This window comes from Diabrotica virgifera, chromosome 9, assembly GCF_917563875.1.
Source record: "Diabrotica virgifera virgifera chromosome 9, PGI_DIABVI_V3a".
In the NCBI taxonomy this organism is placed as follows: Eukaryota; Metazoa; Arthropoda; class Insecta; order Coleoptera; family Chrysomelidae; genus Diabrotica; species Diabrotica virgifera.
In genome coordinates this window covers 15,541,566-15,554,266 of record NC_065451.1, presented here as the reverse complement: position 1 = coordinate 15,554,266, position 12,701 = coordinate 15,541,566, and the positions used below count along the sequence as shown (strand labels likewise).

The 12,701-nt window shown below is 32.0% G+C and overlaps 1 protein-coding gene across 1 annotated transcript in view; it reads left to right on the top strand.

Annotated features, from left to right (window-relative positions):
- LOC126892201 (zinc finger protein 664-like) overlaps positions 1 to 12,701 on the top strand; it is a 114,888-nt gene that overhangs the window by 92,234 nt on the left and 9,953 nt on the right. The window lies entirely within an intron of this gene.

The window sequence follows — 12,701 nt, the reverse complement described above, 5'->3', positions numbered from 1 at the left end:
GCAGGGTAATTAAAATTCAAATAAACTGTCTAATGAAATAAAAATTAATCTATTTTCACCAGATTTCACAATGAATATAAATTTATACAGGGTGGGCCAAAGAAAAGAGTCCACCTCGATATTTGGCAATAGTTACCTATTAGATTTTAAGGAAATGCCGAAATAGGTCCACTTTTATTTTTATTATATTGCAACTTTTTGGAATATATTTCATACTACGTGACGTCATCCACCAGAGCGTGATGACGTAATCGATGATTTTTTTTAAATGGGAATAGGGGTCTTGTGGCAACTAAAAATACATTGTACTGCTGTCAGAAAATAGAAAAAATGTTTATTTCACAAATAAACATTTCTTTTCGCTTAAATTAAATCACAAACAGCCTCCCACTTACCTCTTAACAGTTTGAACATTTAATTTAAGCGAAAAGCAATGTTTATTTGCCAAATAATAATTTTTTTTTCTATTTTATGACAGCAATAAAATGTATTTTGAGTTAAATAAATAACATACATTCTACTTTTTGTGTCAATTAATTTAATTCAAAAATTATTTTTTGGCCACCCTGTATAAATAATTATATTATTGTTTATACTACTGAACAGAGAATTGAACACTCTTTCAAATGAGATAACATACGACCCCTATTACCATTAAAACAATAATCGATTACGTCATCACGCCGAGGTGGATGACGTCACTGACGATGACACGTCATGGAGACGTATGAAATATATATAAAAAAAATTTAATTTAAAAATAAAAATCGACCTGCTTCGGCATTCCCTTAAAATCTAGTAACTGCCAAATATCAAGGTGAAGTCTTTTCTTTGGCCCACCCTGTATAAATTTGTATTTATTGTGAAATCTGGTGAAAATAGATTAATTTTTATTTCATTAGACAGTTTTTGAATTTTAATTACCCTGCCCGCAAACGCTCAAATTTTGACCATTTTGATTTTTGACCATTTTTTCAGGCCTGTAACTCCTATATGACCTAAGTCTGCAACTCCAAATTTTTACTCCTTATTCTACTTGCTAGAGGCTAACATTCAGCCAAATTTCAAATTTTTTCATCCGTGTCCATCAGAGATATAAGGGGTCAAACTTTGAGATTTTTCAAAAATTACGTTTTTGAGATTTTTTTTTGAAAAAATTTACTTAAGTCTCAAAGCTCAAACTTTTTTTTATTTAAATTATGTACGTATGTCTTTTGCAGAAAAAAATTACAAACCATTATCGGCTTGCCTTATGCTGTTAAAAAAATGCTGAAAATGGAATTTTATCAGTTTACCTCTTCAAACTTTGAGGTTCATTTAAGGCCTTAAGGGTAGTTTGAAATTAAATAATGCTATAGGCCGTTTTTTTAGAGCATACTTTTCTAAAAAGTTTGGTTTTTGATTTATTGTTCTAGGACAAACCTCATTGAAAATATTGGCTAAAGAACAAAGCCATGTTTTCCGTGAAAATGATCGATACGCTTTAACAAAAATGGCCGTCATCGGCAAACTAATTTTTTTTAAAATCAAATAACTGGAATTCTGTACTCTTTATGGACTGAAGTTTAAGAGGTAGAAAAATAAAAAATATTAAAAATAATCAAGCAACCAACTTAATTTATATTGGACCACTTGGCATGGATTGACCCAGACGCAAACTGTTTTCAATCTTCTTCTCTAGTTCTTCTAGAGACGTTTAAAATGCATTCTAAGTTCGTTACGCCGTATAATTACATTTCCGACTCAGTTTTGTGCGACATGTTGAGGTGAACGCAGAACAAATATCTCTCATTAAATTTTTTTTTTCGAAGTAAAATTTTGATACTGGAAGTAATCTGAATTTAGTGAAACATTTTTTTATGAGTGGTTTACAGCTTCGAGTTTCACTATAAATTGGAATTATTATAAAACAAATATTCTGAATGTGCTTTAGAATCGAAAATAGAAAGTATTCCTGAGGGACCCCGTGCCGGTTTAGGTGAAGTTTCGTCCCAATTTGTTGTGTTGTGCTATTGTTTTCCGACATTTGATCACTTATTTGTATATTTTGCTTCTGGCTATGGCAGGCAATATCAACTGGAGAAAGAAAAAGTTTGATTTGTCGATAATGACCGAAGATGAAATTTAAAAAGTTATGGATTCTGTTGAACCGGATTGGAAAAAATGCAAAACATCGCATTGATGACATTTGCATCGACAATATTGATCACTTTTCACTTGTAACATTAAATATTCCCCAATCACGGTGGGCGGCATTTATGTATAATGCCCCAAGAAGAGGGTGTTATTTGCATAACATGAAAAGGGAATTGAACTTTGACAAGATGTTGATATGTCATATAAGGGGATGTTACATAATGAAGAACATGGCCACGGTCGCTACAGTCTCAGAGATTTAAGGGATGGATTCTTAAAAGGTGTTATGATATACTCTTATTAGCTTAGAAAATTTTAAAAAGATAGAAATATCGAAATAAGGATGTAAAAAAAAATAAAGAAAATAAAATATTGGGCGCCATTGGTTACCTAAAGGAACCAAACTTTCACAAAATGAAAATAATAAAAGAAAAATAGTATTAAATCAAAATAAAACAAAATAAATAGTCTCACAGAAAATATACATAATATACAAAATATTATAACGTAACTTACCTTATTTACTATATACTCAATATTCTATACTCAGCCAATTCTTTATTGTTCTTACGATTCAAGAGAGAAGGAAAGAAATAATAAATTTATATTTTGCAAATCAAACATTATTTATTAAAAACAAAAAAATTAATTTCTGATCTCTCGGTGTTACAGATTGAGACCAGATTACCAAATCAAAAAAGATGAAACAAAAAGTTCTACAAACATAAAAATTATACCTTTACAATCATTGTCCTGGTTTCTTCTGGTTGTTGGTTAGTTTGTAAGTCCAAGACGCTATTTCACTACGCGAAAATCACTTCACATTGTTAATAGCTACAGCAACAGTACATAAGGTTATCCATAGTTCATTACAAAAGTTGTCATAGAGAAATTCAGCTTTCTACTCGGAACAAAAATATTTTAAAGTTCATTAAACGGGTTCAAAATGAAATATATAAGCATACTTCATGATTTAACTGCAATGTTAAACTTAGTAATGCAAAAATGAAACTTCTAACTCCTACTTCCGGATCTGACTGCATAAAAAAATTATTTAATACCAAAAGTGGTATGAAATCATATCGGCGATTCGCTTAAAAACAGCGAGAAAATTGCCTGAGCTCACGCTACATACCATCATATACGCCGGGCTGGGTCAACTTAGCCGGCCGGGAAACTGCTAACTACATTTTGAAACACTGACTGGAACTCAAAACTAAACTTCCTTGATGACAGACTGAACTGCTTGATGACTTCCACGGAACTGACTTACTCGATCTCCTCAAACTTGGGTTTCCTCTTTCAAAAAAAAGAAGTTACCTCCTATTCTGACAGTCATACCCTACTTTGTCCAATGATGATCATTCGAAACATTTGCCTACCAATCGGGTAGCGAGATAATCATGGATCAGGACATCCTACCATTGCCATGGTTCTTACTTTCGACCAATTACGAACACGCTATCTTTGCAATAACAAATCTATGAGTTTTCACAAAATGCGCTGACTCATACTATCCAGTTAGTTTTGAGAACTCAATATTTAAGGGTTTTACTAAAAACATCGACTTATCTATGTTGAGATTTCCTGTTCCAATACAACATTCAACAGATTTCTGTCTGAGAAAGCCATTAGTCTACAACACAGCAGGGGTTTTTTTCTAGGTACTTGGAAGTCGACGAAAACCACCAAGTCTTCATAGTCCATTCTTTCACGGTTTTTGCTCTAAATTTTAAAGAACCGCTTGGATTGACATGAAAGGCATACGTATAGCTTACATGTTAAAGAAAAAAAGTGATATTGTGCCGATGTGTGCTTTTGCCCTGGGGGTGACTTTCACCCCCTCTTGGGGGTGAAAAAATATATGTCCAAAATAAGTCCGGAAATGGGTAAACTGACTAATTTTAAGTAACTTTTGTTCTATAGAGCTTTTTCGCCAAGTCAACACTTTTCGAGTTATTTGCCAGTGAATATGTTCATTTTTCAACAAAATAACAACATTTTTAGACGGTTTTTTGCAAATAACTCAAAAATTAAGTATTTTGTCGAAAAAAATGTTCTTAGCAAAAATATAGCCTATAAAAAAGTAAAAAAAATTGTGTACGCGTTAGGTCTCTGGATCTCGTAGAACCAGAGGTATAGCCTATGAAAAATAGATTCATATTCACCAAATTTCAAATAGAATATTTCGACGTAAAATATCCAAAAAATTAAGCACTTTTTGGGGAAAACCCATTATAACTATTTTAAAGTGTTTAAAAAAAGCTTTATTACTATTTTTACAAAAAGTTTCCAGCATTAAATTTAAGCAAGTTACGCTCAAAATAAAGTTCGTCCCTTTTGTTTTTGCAAAAAAAAATCGGGAAGGCCACCCCCTAATTAGCAACTTAAATGAAATTAATCGTTGCCGCTCCACAAATTATTTTACTTATGTTGTGTTTATATGATCTGTAAGTTTCATCGATTCAAAGTGCTTATTTTTGAAAAAATTTGGTTTCAAAGTAAAATTTTTAAAAATTTAAATTTTGAAAAATATGCTTTTTCTCAAAATATCTTAAAAATTGTTAGAGATAACAAAAATCTCAAAAAACAAAATAAGTCTGATTTGCCTTTCTGAATATCAGGTATTTTTTTGTTTTTCTGTTAGACAAAAATTGATTAGGATTTGGTGTTTCTAAATTTGCATACATTCGTGATCAGTGACTCGTTCAACCCCTTTTAACTACAGCCCTTTCAATAATAAGGACTTTCAACCAATGAAACTTACAGATCATATAAACAATATATACACGAGTCAAGAAACTTGTGAAGTCGTAACGATTAAGTTCATTTAAGATACTAATTAGGGGGTGATTTTCTCGATTTTTTTACCAAAACCAAAACGGACTAACTTTATTTGAGCGTAACTTGTTTAATCTTGATGCTAGAAATTTTTTTTATAAACAAAAATGAAGCTTTTTTTAAACACTTTAAATAAGTTGTAATGAGTTTTCCCCGAAATGTGCTTCATTTTTGGTTATTTCACGTTAAAGTATTCCATTTGGAATTTGACGAATATGAACCTATTTTTCATTAGCTATAACTCTGCTTCTACTAGGGCTAGAGACGTGATATATACACCATTTTTTAAAATTTTTTACAGGCTATATTTTTGCTAAAAATGTTTTTTCGGCAAAATTCTTACTATTTGAGTTATTTGCGAAAAAACCCTCTAAAAGCGTGGTTATTTTGTTGAAAAAATGAACATATTCACTGCCAAATAACTCGAAAAGTATTGACTTAGTGAAAAAACTCTATAGAACAAAAGTTACTTAAAATTAGCCAGTTTATCCATTTCCTGACTTGTTTTGGACGAATATTTTCTCACCCCCAAAGGGGGTGAAAACCACCCCCAGGGCAAAAGCACATATCGGCACAATATCACTTTTTTTCTTTGACTTGTTAGCTATGTGTATGCCAAATTTCATGTCAATCCAAGCGGTTCTTTAAAATTTAGAGGTTTTGCAATATTTTACCGTTAAAGAACTGACTATCACTTAGCGTGAGATAATATAAACAAAATTCGGACCAAACGTCGATAAAAACATTTCACTGAGAGATTTGATATGATACTTATGTGTTGCCCATTCATTGTTCGTTATGTAACTGACATAATTAATACTTGTTTGGCAAATAATGTTTTTCCCGATGCTTGGAAAATTGCTAGAGTTCTACCAATTCCTAAAATAAAGGAAGTAAAAGAGCTTGGTGAATTAAGACCTATTAGTCTGTTACCTGTACTATCAAAAGTTTTAGAAAAAATTATGTACATACCTCCAAATCAAAAGTCACTTAGATAAATATAAAATACTTCCTTCCTTCCAGTCTGGCTTTCGCAGTGGCTATAGCTGTAGCACTGCTTTGCTAAATATTGTGGATGATATTCTAAAAGGGACAGACCTAAATAAATGTACTGTATTGATTCTTCTTGATTTTTCTAAGGCATTTGATACTATTTCTCATGAATTACTGTTTGGTATTTTACACTATGTCGGATTTTCGTTAGATGCGATTAAATTATTGAAAAGTTATATTAGTAATCGGCAGCAATATGTCGAAACTAACGGTAGAGCTTCTGATTTATTAAATATAACTAGAGGTGTTCCGCAAGGATCTATCCTTGGGCCACTTCTTTTTAGTATTTATATTTCTAATTTAACATCCAATTTAGATAATGTTAGTGTTCATTCTTATGCTGATGATACTCAAGTGTATTATACATTCTCTCCTACTGATTTGGCAAGTGCTTCAGAAAAGCTTAATAGTTATTTATCTAAACTCGTAATTGAATCTGAAAAACATCAACTAAAATTAAATCCTATTAAATCATCCGCTATGGTTTTCGGTAAAAACAAAGACAGTATTAGGAGAAATATTCAAATTTTGTTGCAAAATAATAAGATTAATTGCACTGATGTGTCCAAAAGCTTGGGTTTATTCCTAGATTCTGATCTTAAATTTAAAAAACATGTGTCGGCTTGTATTCAAAAAGCATACAGTTCATTAAAAATGTTATTTCAGCATCGACATATTTTAAGCTCTAGGCATAAAATATTACTAACGGAGTCTTTAGTCTGATCGCATTTCAATTATGGAGATGTCGTGTATGGTCCTTGTCTTGACCAGTTTGATATAAATAGAATACAAAAAGTGCAGAAGTCATGCCTTAGATTTATTTACGGCATTAGGAAGTATAAGAGTGTCTCTTATAAGCTTAAGGATGCTAAATGGCGAACCGACGAAAACTCCATGCTCTTTGTCTCTATCATCGTATAATAGTAACAAAATGTCCGCCATATCTATATGACAGAATTAAGTTCAGGACAGACGTTCACAATATTAATGTCAGATCCAAAGGTTTGATATCTCCACCCACGCATAGGCGTAACCAGGGGGTGGTTTTGGGGGTTGTAACCCCCCCCCTTTGGATGTACTTTGAGCTCTATACGCTTAACAACAGTATTATTCCATACCCCCAGAGTTCTTCAAGTAGACGTAACCCCCCCTTAGGATCATCCTGGTTACACCTCTGCACCCACGTACAAAACAACAACATTCCGTAAGTCATATGCCCGATTTCACCAACGATACCTAAACAGTTGCCTTATTAAGTAATTCTTATCGATAGGAACTTCCTAAGTCAATACTTAAGAACAATAGCGTTTCACAACTAAAAGAACTGCTTATCTAGGAAATTCTTTCCTAGGTATTAATTCGGGTACGTTTGAACTATTTTTGATAAATAAAAAGAAGAATACGATGACATTACCTTACTTTTTCGATTATTTGTCATTATTGTTTGCTTGCCAAATTGGTTTTATTCAGTTTTGTACTGTTATAGTTATTTTATTTAGTAGTTAGTTATTTGTGAATTAAGTTTGTTAAGTTTTGTGTGTTATTTGCATATGTACAGACATATTACATATTTGCATATGTATAGCTCTATCAAAAGAAGACAACTTGCTCACCTTTGGCATCTCATTATATTTATTAAGGCTATGGGTACATAATTCGAAAATATTTTACGTGTATCCCTACTTTATCTGTCTTTACACGGCAAATTACGTGTAGTAAAATTCACACTGGTATGGATATGTAAACATTACTAGAATGTCATTCTACTTGAAAATGTCATCATTAATTTAAAGAGATGGGTTTTGAATGTTCTTGGATAACTGTTATTTTTATAATTGCAAATTATTAATTCAGTTAATAAATGTGATAATTTTTTCACTAAATATGTATTCAGTGATTGTAATAATTTATTTGCACAACGAAGACTAATACTCAATCGAGAAAAGAGGAAAAGTGTTAAAGTGATTTTTTAATAATATATTGTTATGGAACGCTTACAATTTTGAACATCTTTACCAACAAAATACTAGGATCACAGAATATATTATCCTGATGTATTCTCTGCTTGGATCTTCCACAAATAATACACAATAAATAACTTTTTATTAAGTTCACGTCTTAAATCAGTTATTTATCAAATACACTATATATCAATAATATTTAATCAATAACTAATATAGGGAAAATATTCCCTATGCAATGTCAAATATTTAAAATTGTCACTGATTGTCAGTGTCTGACTGACAATATATGCTGACAATATTATATTCGGCTGAGTGCGTTGTAAGACAAAGATAGATTTGGAAAATATTACCACGGCATTGTGTTCATTTTTTTCGAATCCTGAAAAAACCAATAAATATTTTTGAAAAATTTAAACGCAGAATGAAAGACTAAATTATTACCGAGGGCCGAAAGTCCCTTAGAATAAATAAAAAGTTTATTTTGAATGATATATTTGAAATTAAAAATGACACTAAATTTTCTCTTAGTTTTTCACCCCTGTAACTTATTAAAATAAACATTATAGAAGTTCTCAGGGACTTTCGGCCCTCGCTAATAACGTAATCTTTCATTCTGCGTTTAAATTTTTCAAAAATACTTATTAGTTTTCTCAGGATTCGAAAAAAATGAATCCCCATTTGAATATCATTGCAGCCAAAAATACGTACCGATCCTCTTAATGTTGATTTTTATAATTTTCAGACATCCCTCAAAAAAAATATACAAAAAACTTCAAAACGGCTTCAGCCACTAAACAAATCAATAAAATATTAACAATAGGCGAAAGCCACAAAAAAAAAATAGTAACAAAACCCAAAAAACGGGCATGAGGAGCCCACATTCTCGAGCGCCGAGTCGCCGAACTGGACATAGCCCAGAGCGGGGACTCGGCGCCCGAGCAAGCAAAACAGATCGAAGATAAGTCACTAGAGATAGCGGGAATAGAGCGCCTCACGCTGGCCTGCATTGATCGGGGTAGGATTTCATATGGGAGTCCGTGTACCCAAGACTCCCATATGATAAGCACTTTGCTGATTGAGAGCCCCTATAGCGCATCAGAGTGCTATCGGGGGGTAAGTGGATGGTCTGGAGCATTGAAGCGGGGTGGAGTGATTCCTGCTTACGGGAGTTAATCCTCCTCGCCCCAATGAATTGTATCACCCGAATGTCATTCTCTAGGGGTGAGCAAGTCTCTCAGGCTGGGTTAAATCATTATGCTTGCTTGCTTGCTTGCATATGTACAGTGAAATGAAGGAAAAGAAAAAAGTTGTAAATTTTACACATGACGAAAAATTAAAGTTAGTTGAATTGTCATTAATGAAACAATTTTAAAATAAATAATATGTTAAAAATTGCTTCTTTCATTATTAAGTTTTAATGACATACTTTTAGTGATATCATGAATGTATTTTTGAAACACAACACTAGTTTGTTAGGTAGTAGGTAGACTACATAAAATTTTGTCAATAGACTTGTAAAACACTCCAAATGATTTTCTATATTTTCCAACACATATTATATTATCAATATAAAAGAAAATACACTATTACAACTAATATACCTAATATTATTACAGAATAACAGAAAAATAAAGGTAAGAAGCAAATTATTGACAAACGTCACAAGTACATTAGTCAAAATTGTAAAAATATAACCTGACTGTCAACGATAAGTAATACCTAAAGTTTAGGGAGATCGAAAACGGTATCCTAATATTTACAACTTATATAATAGTATCCCTGAATCAATGAAAAAACTACCTATTAACTCATTCAAAAGAAAAATGAAATTACATCTTCTTGAGTCAACACAATGTGTTATAATACCCTATAAACATTACATGACTCAATAAGATGTCATAATACCCTATAAACATTACTTTTCATGTCCTATCACCTGTATTGTTTCTTTTTTATTTTATTTCTATTATTTAAATTTAATTACTGTAATATAACTATTATATATTTGATTTATATATGCCAGCAGAAAATGTTCTTTAATTGTTAAAAAAGGGTCAGAGCTTTGATCAGCAGGCACAGCATTCGTGTTGTGCTATGTTGTTCTCTTGTCCCTTTTACAGAGATATTTTTTTCCTATATTGTTATATTTGGTACTTGTACTTCTTTATTTTGTCTCTGTAATAAAGAGTTTATTATTATTATTATTATTATTTATAACTTTAACTTCTTTGGTGGTGAGCTTCCAGGAAAGCATTACTTGGACACTCAAAAACAACTACGTCACATTTCAAAGAACGGACAGATAAATACAATTCGTAACATTGTGGGAACGTAGAAATGACAAAACTCACTTCATGCGAAAGATCTATTAGGAACTGCGATTCTTCGATTCAATATACAGGGCGTAGCGAAAGTGTTACAATTGTAAACTAGATCAAAACTTCAAATAACTTTGGTATTCAGGATAGAGCAAAAAAATAACACTAGGGGCGTACTTAGTTATATTTAGACGGTAAATTTGAGATTGTTTCACACTTTGGCTCAGCAAAGAGGGTGGTAAAAAAAATAAATTTTGCGAAGTGTCGAAAACTTAATGTGTGTGTAGCAAATGTGATATTCATATATGTTGTTCTAATGCTAAAGACTGTTTTTATAATTTTCACCATAAAAATAGTTTACACCTATTTTATTCTGTTTATTTTTAAGTTTATTTTAATAAAAGTCGTTCAAATGAATTTAATCAATAAAACACTATTTTTAACTTAAACCGGCAAGGGGCACCTGAGGACCTCTTTACCTGATTTTACCTGGAAGCCAAACAAAAAGTTAATAATTAAATTTTAATAGCATTTCTAGGTTTCTTAATACATTATACAGGGTGTTTCATTAATAATTGTCCATATAGTTACTGGAGAAACCTTAGCACAAAATACGAAGATTTAACCTAAAACACTTAAATAAAATGTGGTTCCTTACTGAGTTACAGGGTGTTTTATCTAAAAATTTAAAAACTATTTTTGCTCAGCATTTTAAAACTATTCTACGTATCCTTTTCATACTTGGCAGGAAGTATAGGTAATGTACAAACTACTAAACTATGTTAAACAAACGTTTCTTGCTATTACCAGAGGCGTACGAGGGGGAAAGTTAATGGTTGGCCCTTTCGAAATTCTACGCCACTGGCGAAATTGCTATTTTAGTTCAATTTTTGGATTCTCCAATACTTTCTATGAAAATAATATACTCTTCATTCGTAGCGGTAAAGTCATTAGTTTTCGAGATCTGTGAAGTTAAAAATGAAACGACACGGTTATTTTGATTAATGTTGTGTGTCGCTTCATTCTTAATTTCAAATATCTCGAAAACTAATCATTTTATCGTTACGAATGAAGAGTCTATTATTTACATAAAAAGTATTGCAAAATCAAAAAATTACACTAAAATACCAATTTCGTCAGTGGCGTAGAATTTGGGAACGGTCAACCAGCCACTATCCCCTGTCGTACGCCTCTGGTAGTGGCTAGAAACGTTTATTTATCTTAATTTAGTAGGGTGTACAGTACCTACACTTTCTGCCAAGTATGATAAGGGTACGCCAAATAGTTTTAAAGTACTGGGTACAAATAATTTTTAAATTTTAATCATAGGAATCATATCATAAATTAATCAAAATAACTGTGCCGCTTCATATTTAACTTCAAATATCTCGAAAACTAATGACTTTATCGTTACCAATAAAGAGTACATTATTTACGTAGAAAGTATTGGAGAATCTAAAAATGGCACTTAAATAGTAATTCCACCAGTGGCGTAGAATTTAAGAAGGGTCAACCATTTACTACCCCCTGTCGTACTCCTCTGGTAGTAGCTAGAAACATTTGTTGGTCATAATTTAGTAGGGTGTCTAGTAGTCGCATTTTCTGCTAAGTATGAAAAGGATACGTCGAATAGTTTTAAAATGCTGAGCAAAAATATTTTTTAAATTTTTAGATAAAACACCCTGTAATTCAGTAAGGAACCACATTTTATTTAAGTGTTTTAGGTTAAATCTTCGTATTTTGTGCTAAGGTTTCTCCAGTTACTATATGGACAATTATTAATGAAACACCCTGTATATACAATAGCACTAAAGGCCTTAGAGGCCCATGGCTTGAAAAGTTTGTTTTTTTCTTTCTTCATTTTCACGTTTCTTTATGTGCTGAGCTCTTCTCTGGCTTGATATGTGATTTTCCTCCATTCCTTCCTGTCACTCATTTTTCTTTTTTGGCCCTCTAGCCCCATTCTTTCCAAATCTTTTTCGACGTCTTGCTTCCATCTATTTTTCGGCCTTCCTCTTCTCTTTCTTGAAGTTATAGTGTAGTTTAGTACCTTTTTTGGAGTCCTCGTGTTTGGCATCCTTTCAATGTGACCTCGCCATCTAAGTCTCTGAGCCTTTATCACTCCTATTATATTAGGTTGGTTGTATAATTGCTTTAACTCATCATTTGATCTTCTTATCCATAAACCGTCCCTTATTTTTCCTCCATATATCTTCCTTAGTATTTTCCTTTCCCAGATCTCCAGTAAATTTTGTTCATTTTTTGTCATTGTCCATGTCTCACTGCAGTATGTTACTATTGGCTTTATAGTTGTTTTGTATAGCTGTACTTTTGCCCTTCTTGATAGAAACTTGCTTTTCAACATTACATTAAGCGCATGTACACTTCT